This window comes from Ambystoma mexicanum, chromosome 8, assembly GCF_040938575.1.
Source record: "Ambystoma mexicanum isolate Mex_15411 chromosome 8, UKY_AmexF1_1, whole genome shotgun sequence".
NCBI lineage: Eukaryota > Metazoa > Chordata > Amphibia > Caudata > Ambystomatidae > Ambystoma > Ambystoma mexicanum.
This window is the reverse complement of record NC_090929.1, coordinates 1,424,973,657-1,424,993,792: the sequence shown is the minus strand read 5'-3', so window position 1 is coordinate 1,424,993,792 and position 20,136 is coordinate 1,424,973,657.

Below are 20,136 nucleotides of genomic sequence, written 5' to 3'. Positions count from 1 at the left end.
CTTTTCTCACGCTATACTTCCTTCTTAGCTCCTATCATCTCCTCATTTGGTATCTTGCACCATTTCTACACTGATGATACCCCGCTTTTCCTCTCCTTCTCCTCCTTCACTCCTGACATTCATGATAAACTCTCTTCTTACCTTTCTGCTATTAAATCCTGGATGTCGTCTCACTTCCTTATTCTTAATGCTGAAAAATCTGAACTCCTTTTCTTCCCTGCCAACACTTTTCCTCCTCCCTCCCCTCCCCCTTTCATTCTCTTTTCCCCCCTCCCAGCTCTCCTCCTCTCCCCATGCCCACAACCTTGGTCTTCATATTGACCCTCACCTCTCTATCTCACCACATTTCTCTTACTGCAAAGTCTTGTCGCTTTCACCTTTACAACATTCGGAAAATTCAACCCCTCCTAACCTTTAAAGCTACTTAACTCTTAATTACCTCCCTCATGGTCTCCAAACTTTTTTTTACTGTTCCTCCCTTTTCTTTGGACTCCCCTCCTCTCACCACTCAAATCTTTCGACCACTCTGCCATCTGCTCCCTCTGCCTTCTCTCACCTCTTGACTCCATCTCCTCTTGTCTCACCTCTCTAAGCTGGCTCTCTTTTGACTCCCAGCTCAAATTCAAGTTCCTCTGTCTTGTCTTCAAATCCCTCTATGGACTTGCCCCCCCTACCTTTCCTCCCTTCTTACTTTCTATACCCCTTCTCGTTCTCTCTGCTCTGCTAATCTTTTCCTACTCTCCTCCTCCACCACCCTACACCCCCTCCCTCTTCCGCTCTTTCCAACTCCTCGCTCCCTTCCACTGGAACCGCCTCCCCCTCCACATCCGCTCTTCTCCCTCCTACTCTTCCTTTCGTTCTTCTCTAAAATCTTATCTTTTCCATTCCCCAACACCTTTCGCTTCCTCTCCTACTTCTCCCACCGCCTCATGCCTCACCTCTTACTCCTGTACTTCCTTACCCTCTCCTTCCTCTCTACTACCTTCTACCCCACCTCTGGCTCTTATTCTTTCCTCTCTTCTTCCTCACACCTTCTCGCCTTCCCTCTTACTTCTGCTTCTTCCTCCACTAATACCTCCCATTCCCTCTCACACCTCTGTCCCTCCCCTCCTCAGCAATTATGTAAATTGTTCCTTATACTGTTTTAAAGTTGTGATTCGATTGCCATCTTATGCTTGTTGTATTTTTCATGTTCTCATGTAAAGCGCTTTGGATTAAAGGGCTATATAAATTCAATAAAATACAAATCCACATGCTCAATTTGACATAAACAAACTGGTGCAGTTTTAAGGCCCATAAGCCTCTTTCAGAGTATTTTCCCTCCGGGGCAATGCATTACCACAACTGTAAATGGTCATCATTGTCGCGTGAGGGGACTGCCCCTCGTCTACGCATAAGCAGCCCACCATCTTTTCCATTTTCACAGATACTCACACATCGACCTGCATTCCTCCAACATCTCAGCCAGCCTTCTCTCTTACAGACGTTTCCACAGTGTATGCACGGGCCACCAGGAATCCAAACCCCACGATCCCGCTCTTCTTTCAGTGCCAGTGACGTGTGTGAAGATGTCACCCACTGTCCTGAGGCACAGGGGTCCCTGCAGATTCCTTCACATTACCAAATATTACTGACAACTGTCATAAGCAATATTGTTCAAATACTACTCTGAATATGTTGCTTCCAAACCTTTAGGTGCCACGCATAGGGGCATGTTTAATTAAAATATATCTATTCTCTCTGTTATTTTTTTTAAAATAAGAGACATGTTACAAAATTATTTGAACCACAGGAAGTCTTCTGTCACATCCACAAAAATGTTAATTACAACAAGTCTACTGTCACAACACATAAAAACAAGCTTTGGCAATGCCAATAGTTTGGGCTATTGTGTAGGCATGAGAAAACACTTGCCAGACACTGCCATAGTGGTATTAACTGGACATTGGTGGTAGCAAGTGAAGAACTGTGTGAGTATCAGGGCATCTACTAGCAGTGCCTGGAAAATGCCTAATACTTCTACACAAGCCAAAACTGTTGACTTTGCTTGCTTGTTTTTAACTGTATTTCAGATTGGCTAAAGGTAGACCTGATTACGAAATGTTTATTACACCAGTAGCCGGTTTACAGCTCCAATTAAGTAATTCACTCACAAAAGACTTTTGAAAAAACACTGGCAGGCACTTGGAGTGCAACGTTTGATGGTAAGTCTTGACTAAAGTGACCTCAAAGAGTTCCCATGAGGAGGTGCTTTGGGCGGGGAGGGCAGGAACTCTGTGGGAATGGCCCTATGGATTAGCATGGCCATGGGCAGGCAATAGGTGGACAAATAACCAAACATCTACAAGCTGTGTGTCCCTCTTCATATGCCATTCCTCCCTATCTGTACTCCAATGCAATAGTTTCTGTTTGGTGCAAGCACCATCTAAATTTTACGCAAACTAGAAACCAATGCCATTTGTCTGCAGTGTGGCATTAAGTCCCCACTAAAAGCGAACACATACAGAGATGAACGGAACAACACCAGGGTAAACAGTCATGCAGGAATGTGGAATAGCTGACATTCTCTACAGTGCAGTTGGGGCAAACACTGTACCAAAATAGCCTATAGGGTAGTGAAGCATATAAACATTTATAGACTAAGAACGGTCCAAAATGATTATGATAAAGGGTTGTTGTGAATGTCATCCTTGTTCACTTGAAGTCATTGACGCATTTTATGGTGGGGTGTGTGCATTCAAGTCTGCACCACAGGACCGTGAGACCAGTGGCATTGTTGGAGCCCACAGTAAGTTTTCATCATTAGGACTCCATTTTAAAGGGATGGTCTAGTAAAAATTTGTATTTAAAAAATAGATAGGCCACATAAAAAAAAAATACTAGCATCCTCCGATTTAAAACTTCCTATGTAAAATTTTGAGCTATTCAAGCTCAAAATTCGAAAAAGCAAGCACAGGGGCGCAGCCATTTTGTGAAATTGAGGCCCTCCTGTGCTGGCTTTTGCTTTTGCGGCACTAATGAAGGAAAAGCCAGCCAGCTGTAGTAAACAAAGTCTACCGCTGGGTGGCTTTCCCTTCATTAGTGCCGGGACTCGGAGGACGCGGACCGGAGACCACAGCAGGAAAGCTGCAGCTGAATCTCGGTAAGTGCTATTTATTTTTTTTACAAACAATAAGCACTAGCTGCATTTTCCTTTCTAAGTTTCCCGGGCTGGAGGAGCCCGGAAAACTTAGAAATAAAACCGCAGCTTTAAAAACGTATTTATGTTAGCACAGGAGGGGGAGCGGGAAGGAAGAGGAGAAAAGGAAAGTATTGAGAAGTTGGTACAATACCCAGTGTTTAACCTGAAGATATACAAAGCCCTCTGCTTCCTCAGACATAATTTCTCTTTCTTTGCTCAAAGGTTTTGATAAGTCCCCCCATAAAGAGATCTCCCACTTTTGAACAGCCCTTTCCTACATTCAAATCCCAGGTGCCTCTGGCCTGGAGAGAAATCGCCATTAGCTGTTATGGGAGTGAAAGGAAAAAGGAATGACAGAAGTCCCTGGAGCTTGACTATCTCACCCCAGGCTTCCAGGGTTGCTCTGGTGATGTGACTAATGCACTGATTCTGGGCTCAGACATTTGACAAGCCGGGAGTAAGTCCAGATGTGCCATCCGGCAATTGATTGTTAAATGAAAAGGCATTTTTTAAGATCTATTCTAAACCCATACAGAAATAGCACTAGCCTGTGCCACCAGTTATCAGTGATGTACCTTAGAGAATGCTCAAAGTCTGTGATGCTTAGCCGCATAGAGTATGTTCCTATTTACCCTCAGAGGCTTCTCTGCCCACATTAAGTGCGTGTTTTGGACCTGTTCACTGTCTTTTGGTTACCTATTGCCCCATTGTAGCCCAACTCAGAACCTAGGCCTGCTTCTTCTCAACCAACCTTTCCCCCTTTCCTTCTGCTCACTGAGAAACCTGACAGTGTCTCCCTAGCCAGTCGCCTGGGAATCTGTCATCCAGGTGGCCAGGATACAGCCATCGCTATTGGATCCAGTTCCTGGGGGTGGACCAGTGAGGGGGGGGGGGATAAACTGGATGGGGGGTCCTTGGGGACTGGGACACTGATGGGTGAGATGCGGAATCTGCCTTCTTTCAACACCTTTTCCCCATACTACCGCATAGGACATTCAAAAACACTGCCTCCCATCCTCCCTTTTCTGACACGAGCACTTTGGCACAACATGAAAGACAACGGATTACTACCAGAGCCATTTACCCGACATGTCCCAACACAAGGATCAGGCAAAGTCAAGCAATTGACCACAATCGCGCACACATACCCCTGACGGCCTTTCCCTTCCCTACAGGGATTAAAGGTGGAGCACAGGACGAGCAAGGCAGACCGCACAACGAGAAAGCTAACTCAGTAGGCAGTTCAAGAGGAGGAGAAAGACGGTGCATACCGAGAGGGTAAGAAGAAGAGAAGCAACCTTGCCCTTTCCAACCACAGCCTGTGAAACCTCCACAGAAGGAATCGTAAGACCACGAACAAATCCCAGCAGGTGTTTCAGCAGATATCAATGGTACACAAGGCCCTCCTCTGCTGATAACCAAGTCACGGAGAGACACTTGTCTCTGTGGTACCAACCTTGACTCCAAAGAGAAAGAAAGCCAAGCTGTTCATCACAGCGGGTGAGTCCAGAGGAGAGTGGATAATAAACCGAACTGTGTTGAACGAAAAGTAGCAAGCGGCTAAATTGAACTGTGAAATGCTAATCGAGCTATTGATGCAATAAAGGGGAAAACCAGCAACAGAGGAGTTCGGCATCATGTGGGTGCTCACTCAGGAAACTCTGGATGATTACCCAATTGTTGAAACTGGCATAACCAGAAGGCCTTGAGAAAAGGTGAAAAGGGGGTCAAAGTGGTCATACAGGGGTCTTGTCAAATCCTCTGTACAGTCAAAGGTATTTGACCAACAGATGATTGTGGAGCTAAGGGAAATGAATGCTGCATCGTAAGAGTTGAATGAGAAATGTATGATTGGCAAGAGTGAACCCGTCAGAGGGATACCGGCAGAAAGGGGCAAAGCCTGAAGAACTGTTTGAAAAGACATTTAGATTTGTGAATACATGAAAAGCCATAGTGAACCCGAAGGAAGGAGGCTGACGTCACACCAAAGTCCATTTGGAAAGGAACTTTTTGGTTTGTTTTGTTGAATACATCAGGTCCTCGAAGGCAAGAGACTTTTGTTGAAAGAGACTTAACCATCGAAGAACCTGATTGCTGGTACAGAACTGTCGACTCGTGCTGGGGAAGCTTGAGAGTGTGCTGTGCTCAGGAGATCCACCTTGTCTCGTGCTCAAAACGTAGGGAAGGAAGACTCCTGACAATCGCATCCTGACCTATTGTTTGTGTGCACTTCTTTCTTTATTGAAATCCCACACTCTTTCTGTAATTAGTTGTAAGGATTTGGCAATAGGTATATTTTATTGTAGGCCTTTTACTTTGACAAGACGCCACAAGGACTCCCTTACTTTTCATTTGATGGTCGAAGGTTGCGCCCATCTTAGATTTAGGTTAGTCGTTTTTCCACCCTGCAGTTATAATATAGTAAACACCCTTGAACTGTGATAACTTGTGTCTGTCTTTACTGTTGCCACCATGGGCTCCTTACATCATCTACATCTCCTCAGCTGGGGATTTTCTGCAAAGCAGGCTAGGAATTGAGTATGGACCCTGGGTGATCACACATATACCATCTCTGAGGCCCGCATCATGGAGCAGGTGGTGGTCCTTGGCCCCCATGGTTATGCCACTCGCATCCTCTCGCCTATGACATTGTTACACACTCTGCACTCTCACTCAAACGTTGTTACACAGCAACAAAGCTGCAGCACTGCCCCCCCTGAGGTGAACATTGTCCTACTGCAGTGCTGACAATCTGACCAACAGAATTTCAGTGATTTCACTGCCGACCACGAAGAACATAGAGATTTACCCTCTGCTTTCCAGCAAAGCTCCCAAAGGAAAAAGAATCAACAAAAAATGCTCAGGCTGCTTCTAATACAAGCAGTGGGTTAGATCTTCTACTGCATCACTATTCACTGACTATTGCTTCCAGCCGATCCAGAGCCTAATCTTCTACAGCATTGGATAATTCACAGATTCACATCCTTCGAATATTTCCCCGTCATCATGCTTGTAATCCTCAATGTAAGTAAAATGACACAGCTGTAAAAGAAGCTTTACACCTAAGGCCTGTTCACCTTGTTCAGTCTATTTTAATCTGGATTAATGAGGGGAAGAGGTTCAAGCTCTGGCCAGAAGAGCCATTTTAGATTTGTTTCACCACATTCAGTGCGTGGGTGACCTCTCAGCTATCAGTGATGCGTTTCCATTGCAAATTCAAGGAAACTTCACGTTTAGTTGTAAATCTTTCCCAGGGGGAGGCAGTGGCTGTTGATGCATTTTGCTTCCGATTTCTGACTGGTTTTCTTGACCGAAATAATTTTGCTGGACCCAGCCTTCACAGCTATGTCTATACAAGTGGGTGTACTTTTCATCTTGCATCCATTTTGAGCACTGCATTCATTGTGATCCATTTTTTAAAATCGTATATAGGTGGGCGTGTTTGTCATCTTGCATCCATTTTGTTCACTGCATTGTGATGCTTTATAATGTAATCCTGCACCCCATCTATTGCTCTGCATTTTTATTGTGCCTTCCTTTAACTACTAGGCCGCTTTGGAGTAAGGGCCAGAGCTATGCAGTGCAGCCCCCCTCTTCTTTCCTGGTCTCATCTATCCTCTGCCACTGAGATGGCACTCACCATCTTTATCTTCTCTAACTGCTACACTAGCTATCCTCCCTCTCTAGTCTAGTTGAAAATAGCACAAAAAAGAAATTCTGGGTGCAAATCCTGGCCTTCCCATTGCAGACACCGATGTCCGTGTGCCTTCCAGAGAGATCTTCACCGATATCTGTTTCTCTGTCCACTCTCCAGACCTATGAACTTCTCAGCTCTACACTCTCCCCTTTCCCACTAATGGTGGCACTAAGTGGGAAGTCCTCTTGGCAGCCTTCTCATCACGCTGCATCATTAATGTCCATCACACTGACACTAGCCTGGTTTGGGGTCCTCAAGCCAACTTCCTTCTCTTTGAAATTATCCTGCCACCCCTCATTAACTTTCTTCCTTCTCCTGACTCTCCCCCTACCATTCCCTCTGCCCCCTGCCCACCGACTGGAGTACCATGCCCCCACACTCCACCTCAGAAAGCCTTCAAACGCAGTGGCCGTCTCCACCTGGTGACTCTTAACGCCTGCGCAGCCAAAAAACACTCTGCTGATATCTGCCTCCTTCTTGAAGACACAGACCTCAACATTCTCGCTCTTACCGAGACATGATTCAATGCCAGCTCTGCCTCTGCTTTGACTTCTTCCTACCTGACAGCTTCAAGATCATTTCCATCCCACAACCTCACTGTGCTGGTGCTGGGGTGAACTTAATCTTCCCTGAGTGGGTTCCTTATTCCATCTTGCCCACCCAGCTTTACTCTTCCTTTGAGAGCCTAGTATGCAAGTTGGTCATCTCTCCCTCCTCCTCCTCTCTGACCATTGCTACCATCTACCGCTAATTTATGTTCCTCCTTACTGTCAACTTCCTCCAATCTGCTCCTCTTGGGTGATTCCAACCTCCAATTGGACTCGCCTGGCACAGCAGCCACTCTTTTCTTTCACCTATGCACCTCTCTATCCCTCTCCCTTCTCGTACAACACACTCTGCTGGACACCCTCATCCACCCTCATCCAATCTGGACACCCTCTCCCATCCCCTCTGGTAACACCACTCTCTTGGTCAGACCACTCACTTCTCTCCTCCCTCCTTGGTCCCTTTGACCCTCTGACCGCACCCCCAAAAGCTCTGCCAACCTTGTTCTTGAACATCTGTCCGATGAAATGAGTGTTAGCTGCTGCCTTCACTTCCACCTTTATCCCCCTAACTCAGACTCCACAACTGACACTGCTCTCAACAACTTCCACTTGTTCATCACCAACACTCTTGACATTCTTGCTCCAGTCATGAGGACCCGCCTCTAAGCGTAACACCTGGTATGAATCTGAACTTGCAGCCCTGAAATGTGCGGAACTGAAGTGGCAAACTTCATACTCACCCTCTGACAAACTGGCCTACCACCTGCTCCAAAGGCAATACAGACTTTTCATCCGGCCAAGTAAAGGGCCCACATTCAGACAAGTGTATGTGGTGCGTCCAACAACACAGCTGAACTTTTCAAAATCTGCAGGGAACTAGCCAACCCTTCTGCAGTCTCCTCCTCCCCTGTTCCTTCCCATACCCCCTGCAACGCACTGGCCACTCACTTCACCACCAAATCTCAGGACATTCTGAACAGCCTGGTCTCTCACCCTCCCAACCCATCCCGCACCCTGCCTCCCTTGGCTCCTCAATCCCCTCCTTCCTCCTCATCCGCCCCTGTCACACCCAGAGAAGTCACCAGAGTTGTCTTCTCCATGAAGGTCTCTTCCAAACAGGTTTCCCCTTGCTCATCCAGAGTCATCAAGGACAACATTGGCTCTCTTGCCCCCTCACTCTCTGATCTCTGCAACCACTGTTTTGCCACTGATTCCTTCCCCTCCTCCCTCAAACACTCCCTTGTGAGCCCCTCCTGAAAAAGCCTTCAGCGGATCCTACCTGTCCAACCAACTACTGCCCTATTTCCATCACCCTTTCCTGGGAAAGCTGCTGGAGAGGTTGGCTTGGCCCCAACTCAACTCTCACACTGAACTTGGTGGTCTCCACAACCACCAATCTGGATTCCTAGCATCCAGAGCACCAGAAACTAGTCTACTGCACACCCATGAAGAACTGCTTGCATCCGTGGATTCCAACTCCCCAGCTGTCCTAATCCTACTTGATCTCTCCTCTGCCTTTGACACAGTCAATCACTCCATCCTCATACAAAGGCTCCATGATACCCTTGGTATCTCGGATCAGGCACTGGACTGGCTGCCCTCCTTACTAACTGACCGCTCTCCCCAAGTCATCTTGGGCACCTTCTCCTCTCCTACTTCCTTATTCACCTGTAGTGTCTGTCCTCCAGGGTTATCTCCCCTCGGCTCCTTAACATCTAGCTTACTCAGCTGGCACTCCTCATCTGCTCCTTCTCCCAAAACTTCCAGTGTTATGCAGATGACGCACAACTCTTTTTCAAACTTCCTGCTGACCCTCTTGCACCTTCCATCATGCCTGACTGCCTATCTGCCATCCAGGCCTGGTGCACTTCCAATGATTTCTCTCTCAATGCCAGCAAGACTGAGATCCTTTCCGTTGGGACCCCTGCTCCCGCCCTCCTCCATGGGCTCTCCCCTGCTCGGTCCTCTCAAGCCAGAAACCTTGGAGTCGTCTTCGACTCCTCTCTCTCCTTCCACCCACACACTCGGGACATTGTCAAGAAATCCCACTTCTAGCTCTTCCTTCTCAAAGGAATTCTACCTTTTCTCACCTTTCCCCAGAAGATCAATGTTACCCGAGCCCTGGTTCCCTCTAGGCTTGATTATTGCAATAGCCTCCCCCTGAATCTTCCTTCTTCCACTCTGTAACCCCCTGCAGATAATCCAGAATAGGGCAGCAAGACTTATCCTTGGCCTCAAGCCCAGGGACTGCATCACTCCTGCCCTAAAAAGTCTTCCCTGGTTCCCAGTTGCTTCACGGATTAAATCCAAATCCCTCTGTATAATCCACAAGGCTGTCTGGGGACCACTCGATCTGCAACTCTCTCTTACTAAATAGTCTCCCTCTAGACCTCTGCACTCTTCTGGAACCAACTCTTTGTGTGTAAAGCGTTTCGATAAACAGAAGGCAGGAGGTGGATTGCTTTCCTCAGCAAGATCCCTTCTATGGATCAGCCTCCCCTCCCTCTGCGTCTTGAGCAGGACTTCTTAAATTCTGGAAGCTCCTCATAACTTTCCTGTTTACCTCCTCCTTCCCACCATCTCTCCTCTGCTAATCTCACAGTTGGTTGATTCGTGTCTAGGGCCCTTATGTATCTTTGAGGCTCTGACCTCCCACACTGAATCACCCCCAGCTTCTTTCTATCCTCAGCACTTGTCTCGGCACACCCTCCATCCTGGAGGCTCGCACTTAACATACCTTGCACTTCATCTGTTGCTCACACGCAAGCACAGGCACCCCAGCACCTACCCCCATGATCCCCTCCCTTCTGCACTTGAACGTTGTGAATACTCACAAGGTATAGTAGGTTTGTCTCCCCACCCTCCTCCACTGTATTTAATATTTTGATGTATTTGAATGCCTCATTCCCATGTCCCTGCGCTGTTGGTGCTTTGAAACAGAATTTGCTTGCTGTATAAGTGCCTAACAAGTGATCAATAAAATAAAAAAGAGAGCACCTGTGGAAAAATGGCAAAATATAATCAGGTGGTCTGCCCTACTCCTCTAAATGCGCTAGCTTTCCCTTTGCTTCTCCTGAAGCCCTTATTTGCTCACCGTTTGAAGCCTGTAGAAAAACACTAACAATTACTATTTTTCTGCCCTCCAAAAGGGTCTTGTTCACAATGGATTCATCAACAAGTGTGCAAGTGGCCTCAGTTTTTTTTGGGCATCGAGTCCCTGAAGGCACATCCTCATCCTATCAACGACCGGTCATCTTCCAGCAACCACAGGCGGCAGCTGTGCCATGTCCTCATTCTAGTATCTCTTTCTCACCACCTGAAGACCCTCTTGCCATTGTACCACTGTGTCATAGATTGATCCTACTCATATCCAGAAGATGATGGGGCAGAAGGAGTGTAGGAACTGAAAGGCAACATGCCCTCAACTAAGAGGATTAGTGGGAGAATTAGGCAGTGCCAAAGAATGGCCCTTGAAATACATCACCAAGAGTTTCTCTGTCCGATCATATTCTTCTTTTGTAGGCCTCAACTCTGTTCAACTTTGAAGAAAAAAAACACAATTTATTTACAATCGAAGGGCATAACTTGCAAGTTTACCACCTATGTATATATCTATGACAATTTGGGAAACCCGGAAGTATCATTTGTTAATGCCGCCTTTTACAGTGAGCGATAAGCAGCAATATAAGTGCCCACTGAGGCACTCCTCTCTGTCTCCTGGGCCACACACAACTAGATTGGCGTTGCAGTCCTGCACACCCATTAAGTCTACAAGGGCCATACATTAGTCTATGGGCAGGAAAGGTTCCAACTCAGCCTCACTGAGCATCAAAGTAGCTAATGCCTTGACCACGACAACTGCAATGCATTTAAAAATGTATAAGCTTTGATTCCAATATGCAGTCAAGATGAGAGGCATGCTGCGACCACCAGTGAACATTAGATTTCAGGCTTAAAGAGAAGCCCATTTCTGAGCACAATGTGCATTTGCAGGAGTCATGGAAAGACAGCTTGTTGATGTGTTCAGAAAAAGCTTGTTTTGCATTCTTTTAGCAGCCAAGAGCAAAGTCTGTCTGCTTCTTATGAGAAACCAGAGATTATTTACAAAATCTGCAGAGTCCAGTGGCTGCAATGGCCGTGCAGCTGTGGGTTTCTACTAACGGTAAACATCTCTGGAAAAATACTCGATTACATTTTGAGGGAAAGACATCACACAGAGAAAGAGCAAGTCACTTTTCACTGACGTGTTTCCTTCAGCCTGTTCCTGTTGGAGAGTGACTCTCTCCTAGCCTGGTGGTTTCCAATGAAGACTTGGCAGAGATGAAGAATGTTATAGAAATGCTAACGGTGATGTATTCTTTTTTTTTTATTTCACACAGTTTATACAAACTTTTGAAATATAAATTAATCACAATATAAACTAGTTCTAAAACTAAATTTCCAAATGTATTCTTGCTTTGTCTATCTCTATTTTGCTGTGGTAATCTTTAATTGGGATAATAAAGAGACCAGAGACAGGTCTATTTCAAAAACTACATGAAGTGTGAATGAATTCCTGTGTTCCAAGAAAAAGCACATTGCCTTTCAGCACTTTTTAAAAGTGCATAGGGGAACCCCCTAAGTATCTTTAAATTACTGAGAAAACAGGAAGGCAAAACAATTATCAATATAATGGCATTAATAAACTCTTTGTAATACTGCATATGCACGGCTGTAAAAATGTATTTCAAACACAACAGAGGTAACTGGCTATGCTAGTACTTCCAAATGTCACTTGCAAATTAAACGTTTTTATTTCAATTATCATCAAATGCAACATAGGAGATTTCATAGCCTTTTTGTGTATTATCTGTGTTTGTGAGTAAAAAGTGCAAAACCCACATAGATATGCATCCACATAGGGTCATGCTTCTCGCTGTGTTTGCTAAAATATGTCAAACCAAATAGATGTGCATTATTTACATACCATCATACTTAATATTTTGTCTCATCTTGTAAACGGGTTCAACACAGGTTCATGCAGCACGAGGCAAAGGAAAAGATACTAGCAAACGCAAATGAGCCACATTATTTCCGGTATTCACTGGGTTTCCCTTTTGTCTTATTCAACAGCCAAAAGTCATTACGTTAGTGGTCCCAGACTTTGGCCAGGTTGGGGCACAGGCAACAGAAGTTCAGCTCCCTAACCTGAAGGAGATGTGGAATTGAACAATTAAGTTTGGCAAATAAGTAGAGCAACCAGGGGCATACTTGAAGGATATCCTAGGGACTCATTTGCAAGATGGGTCACTTTGAGGTTATTTTAGATTCTATTCTATTATAGATTATACATAATAAAGAAAATGGAAAGGATAACAGCTGGTATTTTAATTGATAACACAAAGTAGAAAATGCACACTCTAATATATGCTATGTATACTTATATAGCACCGGCACGCTGCAGGCATCAGGGTGCTTGTAACAAACAACATAAATTATATCTACATGGGACACCAACAGTTATCCCGGCTGTGGCTAACAGTTCCTAACTAAACAATAATCACTTGAAGAGACCTGTCTTCAGGCTTTTCCTGAAAAGAAGATGGTTATCATCCAGCCACAGAGAAAGTGTGAGTTTGTTCCACTGTTGCGCAGCCAGTACTGCAAAGGATCTGCCCATGCCTGCCTTGAGTTTATATCTTGGCACGTTGAGCAAACCTTTTTCTGCTGACCGTAACTGTCTCAATGGTATGAGACCAAAGTATAATAATAAAGGAAATGAATATGCCAATATTGTTGTGTTGAACCAAATCAATCACATACAACATGCTAATAGTTCATTACAGGAGAATGTTTTTTTATGAAACACTCATGCATGGCCCCAGTATACCAGGACAGCTGCATGTCAGAATGCAATGCTGGTGCAGTGATGTTTTAATCAGTTATGATGAAAAACCATATCTGTCATGCATCCATAAAAGCCCCAGGTAGGTTCTTCAAAAGGCACATAAAACGAATATGAACGTCCCCTGCTGCGTCCCATTTAAAGTGGTACAGGCTCATCAAACCCACCTGAATACATCTATCCATCTGGCACTTCATGTGCACTAGATTCCTGCACCAGAGACAGGATGGATCTTAACCAGATTGAATGGCAAAATTCATAGACACATACCACGTTATAGCCATCCAACATGGTGTGAACAGAATGTTTCTTTGCTCAACTACAAATGATTGTATATATGGAGGATTTTACCATGAGCCACATTTTTGGGAATTGAGGGCACCCTACACAAGCAATAGCACAGGGTTGATGTGGGAGTAAAATATGCAGTGTGATGAGTCTGTGGATGTTGTCCCTTCTCCCATAGGGAGAAACCTTTCCCATGGCGCCAAGGCTGTGCAGCCACAGTACAATAGTCCCCCAGGGTAGGGGGCGGTGCACAGGGGAAGTTTCACATGGGAAAGGAAGCCCCTTATGGGATTAGGGAGGACCATCCCCAGAGAATGTGCTATAACTCTGCTTTGTTACATCCTCCCTCTTTCCTAAAGCCAAACTCTCCTTCCCTCTTCCCAACATCTTTTATTGTAAAGTAAACCAACCTTGTATGTTCGACCTGACTAAGGCACCAGAGAACACAATTTGCTTTCCATATAGCACCAATCCAAGTACTATGAAGAAGATGACCAGGAGTTATGAATATTTCTCCAGAGAACAAGAGTGAACTGTCTAGTCTCTCACAGCACTTGATTGGCCAAAGGCAATACAAAATAGCAGAGGGGTACCAACGTGGAGAGAGCCATCCTCCAAGGAGGAAACCCGGGAGACACTGACCCAGCGAACAGGGAATGTACCACGAGAAGCCGTGCATGGAAGCGAATGGGAGCACAAAGGTAGTCCAGGACGAAGGAACTACGCCGACCGCTGCCCAAGAAAACCCTCCAGGCGTCCCAAAGTCCGGGGAGCTGCTGGAGACCAAAACCACAGCCAGAGAAGGAATCGGTGACCGGCGGAGCAACCTCAGACAAGAGTACCTGACCGTGGCTGCAGACAGTAAGCACACCCTGAGAAAGAAGGGGTAACCGGCAGAGCTGCTGCTGACCCCAGAGAGCACCCAAACGCTACCGGAGCCTCACAGCTGAGCACCACCGTTCGGAAGATGCAAACCACACAAACAGTTACTGGAGCAGACCAAGAGGTGCTAGAGGTCTGGGAGGAATAGGGGAACAACTAAACAGCACGAGATAAGAGTGACTGGAACCCTGAGAGTAACAGAGAGAGAAAGAAACAATTGTATGCTTGGCTGGAGAGTAAACCAAGCAGCAAGAGACATTATTCCAATATGAGAGCCAGAGAATAAGAGTGTCTGGGACCCTGAGAGAAACGTACAGTCCAGAAAGAAACATATGCTTGACAGAATAGTAAATCAAGCAATTGTGATATTGCATTGCGAGTCTGGGACCCACACTCTCATGTGAGCCAGAGAATAAGAGGGTCTGGGACCCTGAAAGAAAAAGAGACAGACAAGAAGAAAACATATGCTTGGCAGGAAAGTACACCAAGCTGGTAGAATATATAATTGCGAGTCAGGGACTCACACTCATGAAGGTCTAAGGATAAGGTGAAACTCATTCAAGAAAGTCCGGGGTCCGGGACGCAAGGTGATAAAAGGAAGAGTTTAACAGAGACTATCCGTTATCATTTCCTAAGGTGTGTTTGGCAGGAGAGTGAACCAGGCATAAGCCCTCCGTGAACAAAGAAGAGGTATTCATGGGAAAACTGGAAAATGTTGTTGTGCATCATTGGCAAAGCTTTGAAAGTCTAGGGAAATGGATACAAGTTCCCATGTTGAGTGAATACTGTGCTTTCTTTTATTATTTTTGCAAATTAAAGGAAACCACATAAGGAGGTCACAAGCTCCTAATTTATCAGGTAGAACAGGATGGGAAAAGGGCTAACCCTTGATCATTGGAATGTTATATGGTGGAAAAGGAACTTTTTTTTTTAAAACGCGAAACATTGGGAACTTTCTGTTGTGAAGAACTGTCATCATCACTTTAGTTCTTAATATATCGTCCTTGTACATTAGATTTAAGTTATTAGTGTTAGGGTCAGAAGCAGGGTTTTTGGACATGACAGTGACAGACTATTTATTTGACATCCTGATGTTTTCCTTAAGGTAGGGAAACCTCACTTCGCACTAGGGAGAGAGAAGTCATTCTTCCAACCCTTTTACAGGTTAATAAAAGTTTATAACCAAAACTATGTCACCTTTGTGTCCGAGTCTTACTTCTGCAACCCTACATATGGTGTCAGGGCTGGGATTCTGCCCAGTTGACACAAACTGGGGAAACCACACAAGTAGTAAGTTGGATCACGTGATCTTTAGCCCCACAATTGATACACCCGAGAATAAATTGACCAATATTATCTTTTCCACCATTACCTACCATAAATAACGAGATCGCTCAACCCCCCTTCCTTGGTTCAAGGACACAAGGTCGGGGTTGGCTTAGGAGCCATGAACGCCACAACCATCTAAACCCTAGGATGGGCATCACCTTCCATCTATTAACCTCCCATCGAATTCTTCCAGTAAGGAAAACCATAGAGGGGAACAGTTACAATCTTTTTTGTCCCATAGAGTATATGGTTCCTGCCAGAAACAAGATTATCTCTTTAGACCTACAGGTAAACCTCTAAATTGTCATCTATATTATGTTTCCCGTGGGAACTGGCTGAAAGAGAGAGCACATTACTGCCCCTCCTGTCCCATGGAGAGGAAATTAAGTTTGCCCTCTTGAACTTTTCATCAACCCCATGCAAGTTGATGGGGCATTTGATATATGAAAACCTATGGAAGTTTTCATCCAGCCCAACCGATGGGGAGACAGAAGGTCACCCTGAGAATCAACCTGGGGAGAATAGGCTCCAAGAAAATGTTTTTCCCCCCTCGAAAGAGGAATCTGAGCGTGACTCTAAATGGTTGTGATCAGGCCAAGGGCGAGTCTGCATGGGAAAGGGACAACCTTCCGAGTTCCTTAATATCTCGGTAAAGTCCCTTGCTCCCGGGAGTAGAAAACCCTGATGTCCTAGAGGTTAAAACATCTAGATCATCACCCCAAGTTGACAATCCTATAGACTTAGAGGAATTGAGAATACCACTCCATATCCTGAGAAAGTTAAAACATCCAAACAATCAAAGGAGAACGCCCAGTCCACACACAAATACCATTCCCCATATTGCAGGAAAAAGATCCTGAGTGTCCTTACCAACCAATAGATAAAACTCCCTCGAAGTTCCTCCTACTGGAACTTTACACCAACCTAGCTTCCTGAGAGGACAGGAGGAAAAGGGTGACCCACCTGTCCTGTTAAAACCCCTTTATAAATCCTGAAAACTCAGGACCCCAAAGAACCCAGCAATAGAGACCCAGATACGAAGACACTTTCATAGCAGGAGGTGAAGATAAAGGTATCCCATCATTTGGACCCTGATCTCCTACCTGAGACGGACCATGTGTCTCGTGTAAAGAAACTGGGCATCTTGCGAGGCATTGCCCTTTGAATAAGGTGGATTTCCCAACCATATCATCGTTAAAAGAACCCAGCCAGGATGGGCAAGTTAACAAATCAAAGGCCAAATCACCCTATGCTGAAATTCTATGTGCCCAGACTAGTTGAATAATATCCCATTTGGAAGAAAAGCCTGAGAAATATCTCCAAAAAGGAAACCTAAATAAAAGGCGGTAAAATATTAACACCTTTCTATATACAGGGAACAAAACCTCCTACACAGTACCTGGCACCATAAAAGGCAAAACTATCTGGAGCCAATTAGATCCCAGAAGCAATGGGTGTGCCATAAGATCAGAACTACTTCCCCATGGGTGGATGAACATGAGGAAATAAAGAGTCGGATGTATCTATTGTCCTGTGGTGAGATACCCCCAAAACACAAATCTCCATTACCATTTTAGGAAGAGAAAGCTGAGTCACAGTAGCCGTGATTCTCGATTTGCCAACTCAGTTGGTCATAGGTAGCACAGTTCCACAATTGAATCAGTGGATGGCCCAAATCGGGGTAAGAACAGGGGTGCTACAACCTCAACTAAACCATCTTCTGTTTGAGCACCAGAAACCATGTAATCCGCTTCAGATAGGGAATCCACCACATGAAGGGAAAGGGTATGTGATTAGTCTGTGGATGTCGTCTCTTCTCCCGTAAGGGGGAGACCTTTCCCATGGCGCCAGGGCGGTGTGTCCACAGTAACAATTGTCCCCCTAGGATTATGGACAACCATCCGCAGAGAACCCAATATACCTCTGCTTCGTTAAACCCCTCCCTCTTTCCCAAAGCCAAACTCTCCTTCCCTCTTTTTAGCCAGTGCGAACATCTTTTTATTGTAAAGTCCGCCAACCTAGTATGTTAGACTTGACTAAGGCACCAGAGAACACAATTTGCTTTCCATATAGTTCCAATGCAAGCACTGTGAAGATGACCAGGAGTATGAAGATCACTCCAGAGAACTAGAGTGAATGGTCTAGTCTCTCACGGCACTTGATTGGTCAAAGGTAATACAAAATAGTAGCGGAAAACCAACATGGCGAGAGCCATCCTCCAAGGAGAAAACCAAGGAGACACTGACCTGGTGAACAGGGAAACTCACCATGAGACGCTGTGCACAGTGGCGAATGGGAGCACAAAGGTAGTCCAGGATGAAGGAACTATGCAGACAGCTGCCCAAGCAACTCTGGGGAGCTTCTGGAGACTAAAACCGCAGCCCGAGAAGGAAGCCGTGAACGGTGGAGCAACCTCCGACAAGAGGAGATACCTGAATGCGTATATAGACAGAAAGCACAGGCTGAGAAAGGAGGAGTAACCGGCAGAGCCGCCACCGACCCGAGAGAGCACCCACATGCTATTGGAGTCTCACAGCAAAGCACCACCACTCAGAAGACACAAACAGGAATGTGGGCAGACCGAGTGGTGCAAGAGGTCTGGGAGGAATAGGGTACCAACTATGTAGCACAGGTGAAGACCAAGATAACCTTTCCATACTTTCTCATCCCCAGTTTCCACATCCGGAACCTAATGTGAGATGGCAGTACCAGTTTTACAATTTGTTAGAGACCGGTAACAAGGACCTGAAAGACATTTGGTACAGTTGGACAGTGTTGTGTAACTTTCCCATCTCTTAAGAGTATGCGTAGGTTTAGGCTTGCAATGATTTCCTATGTAATTAAAGAATAAATATACCTCCTGCGCAGTTAAGGGGTTCAACTTTGACCCAGGGCCAATGTTACATGTAAATGTTTCACTTTGGTCGTTGCTTTTTGTATGCAAAGTTTTTCTTCTCGGCCTCTAGGACCTTCCCTTTCAACCCATGCGAATGTTTAATGTAATATGCTTTGGTAGTTGATTTGTGAGTGTAAAAGTGATCTTTCCTTTTCATGCAGCGCAGTTGCCAATATACTCTTTTTGATTTGCACAGATCGTAAGTAGCAGCGTGCCCACCAGGAGCCGGATTTCTGCAGCCCTTGCTTTCTCTTGACAGATTAATGGGACTCTCTAGGACACATGCAGGGAGCCACCCCTGGAAAGAGATGCCAGACAATGATGCCTGTAAAGCAAACGTCCACGGTGCTTATTGCTGCCGACTCCATCACAAGAATGGAACTTCAGGGACAACAGTGCCTCCCTGTTAGACTATTCCGCTTGTGAAGATTCGGAACGTCAAGGGCTGGTGCGGTGGGACCCTCAAGTTGACACTTGACAGTGCCATCTTCTGCATCACCATGCAAAGCTGTCTCAGCCACCAACCCGCGTTACTACTGCCACCGTTTACGGCGTCTATGGCAGGAACATGCCACAATCCAAACTATAAAACTCACTGGCCCTCACCAAAGGCCCACAGACTCAATGCAGAACACCAGCAAACAAGTATGCCAGCCCAAACCGTAATGTGGGTCTACTTCAATATGCACAAAGCAAGGAGCAACAGTTGAAGTTTGTAGAATTTGGAAAAAGGAGGGCAACAATAGCAATGTAGGCGGGCAAATGTGAACATCACGTCAGATAGCCCATATGAAAAAACACAAGTATGTGTGGAGAGATGCCTAGATGGCTGCAGGAACAGCAAGGGCACAGCTCAGAAGGTAAGCCATGTGCCACCTTAATCTGCACAGAAGAACCACAAACCAGAGGAAGCATGCAGTAGCTGATGCTGGTCGAGGCCTCGCAAAACCAAGTGTAACTGATCGCTAAAACTCCATCGCTTGCAAACTTGAGGCTGCAACTTTAAAGATCCCAAGCCACCACTATTTCTTGAAGACCACCATTTCTGAGTTGTACCGCCAGGTTGTCGCACAGCTACAGAATGAGCACCAATTATCAAACAGTGCGGTTGCATTAATATTTATCATGAAAATCCCCATGTTCTGACATGTTTGCTCTAAATCCTGTGTGGCAGGCCAATAGAATATATGCCTGTCACTGTGTTCCCAGAAATGAGACTCAGACACCAAGTATAATTCCAATGATGTTTAATAAACAAATCTTCAAAGAAATAGTGTGTTAGAATGATAGTAAAACTCAAGAAGGGTAGTGTCAGGATGCCAGATCCAGCTGTCTGGGTATAGTGTGAACTAATATGGGGTTTGCAAACAAATATCCAAAAGAACATGGACTCCTCTTTTCCACCACAAGCAGGTTACGTCTGAAGTGTTC